Source organism: Ornithorhynchus anatinus, chromosome 14, assembly GCF_004115215.2.
Source record: "Ornithorhynchus anatinus isolate Pmale09 chromosome 14, mOrnAna1.pri.v4, whole genome shotgun sequence".
In the NCBI taxonomy this organism is placed as follows: Eukaryota; Metazoa; Chordata; class Mammalia; order Monotremata; family Ornithorhynchidae; genus Ornithorhynchus; species Ornithorhynchus anatinus.
The window spans coordinates 17,527,432-17,529,247 of NC_041741.1; positions in this window are offsets into that span (position 1 = coordinate 17,527,432).

The window sequence follows — 1,816 nt, forward strand, 5'->3', positions numbered from 1 at the left end:
CGCCTTGGTAGCTTGCTTCTAAAAGGGTAGAAAGATAAAACACACAAGTAAGAAAGAACACTTATTTCAGGGAGTTTATCATGTTGCCGCTAAAAGAAAACCCGGCTGTGGTCTCCGCTGACAGATTCCAAATTCTGGGAAGGGACTACTACCCTGAAAGCTCCCTGTGGGCAGGGAATGTATCCACCAACTCTGTTGTACTGGACTCTCCCCAGCACTCGGGACAGTGCTTTGCGCACAATAAGCGCTCGATAAATGCCAGCGTGGCCTGGTGGAGAGAGCACAGGCCTGGGAGTCAGAGGACGTTGGTTCTAATCCTGGCTCCGCCACCTGCCTACTGTGTTGACCTTGGGCAAGTCACTTAGCTTCTCTGTGCCTCAGTGCTCTCGTCTGCAAAATGGGGATTCAATACCTGTGCTCCTTCCTACTTAGATCGTGAGCCCCATGTGGCACCTGATAATCTTAATAATAATAACGATAGCCTTTGTTAAGCGCTTATTATGTGCCGAGCACCGTTCTAAATGCTGGGGTAGATGCAAGGTAATCGGGTTGACCCACGTGGGGCTCACAGCTTTAATCCCCATTTTACAGACGAGGTAACTGAGGCACAGAGAAGTTAAGCGGCTTGCCCGGTGACGCACAGCAGACGAGTGGCGGAGCCGGGATTAGGACCCGGGTCCTCTGACTCCCAAGCCCGTGCTCTTTCCGCTAAGCCGTGCTGCTTCCCCAGATAATCTTATAGCTACCTCACTGTTTAGTACAGTGGTTGACGCATACTAAGCTTAACAAATATCGCAATGATCATCATTATTAATATTAATAAAGAGGGAACTCCCTCAACTACTCCTGTACTTTGGCTTTGCACAGAAAAGGGTGGAGAGGTGGAAGAGCTTTCCTCTCCTCCAGGATTGATTTATTCAATCGGTTCTCAAGGGTTGAGGTTCTACCGACCGAAAGGGAGATGAAAAAGTAAGCTTAGTGACAGAACCATCATTTCCTGCTGAAAGGCACTGCCCTCTGTCACAACTACTAATAATAATATTGGTATTTGTTAAGCGCTTACTATGTGCAGAGCACTGTTCTAAACGCTGGGGTAGACGCAGGTGAATCAGGTTGTCCCACGTGGGGCTCACGGTCTTCATCCCCATTTTACAGATGAGGTAACTGAGGCACCGAGAAGTTAAGTGACTTGCCCAAAGTCACACAGCTGACAAGTGGCCGAGCTGGGATTCGAACCCATGACATAGGTATTCGAACTCATGACTTAGGGATTCATGACGTAGGGAACATGACACAGGGATTCGAACCCATGACATGACACATGAAATAGGCTTTAGGACAGCTGACCCTTTCGATTTTATTTGCCAAAACACAAGGCTCGAACTTGACCACTAGTATTCGGGCACGGCTAGCTAGGAAAGCTGCAAACTTATCGACATCTACAAAGTTTCCCGAGCTCCAATCTTTTGCAGAAGGTGCTTGTACAAACTTGGGGGGGGGGGATAAGTGATGGGAGAGGGGAAGTGATCCCTAAGAATTTAATTTCTGCAAATGTTCTCGTCTTGATATTCTGGAATATGGATGGGTCTCTCCAGACTGCAGGTGTGTCTCTCTGACGCTCAGCGCTCTGGCGGAAGAATATCCCATAAATAAAAGATGACATCGCTAGCGCCCGAAGGGACAATTCGCTGTTCTCATGTTTGCTCTTCAAGATGCAGCTGAAATCTAGGGTTGCGATCCTTTGATAGGAGACCTTTATTTTGCCTTTAAAATAAATGAAAATATCCCTTCTGATACATCCAGACGGCCTTTTTGG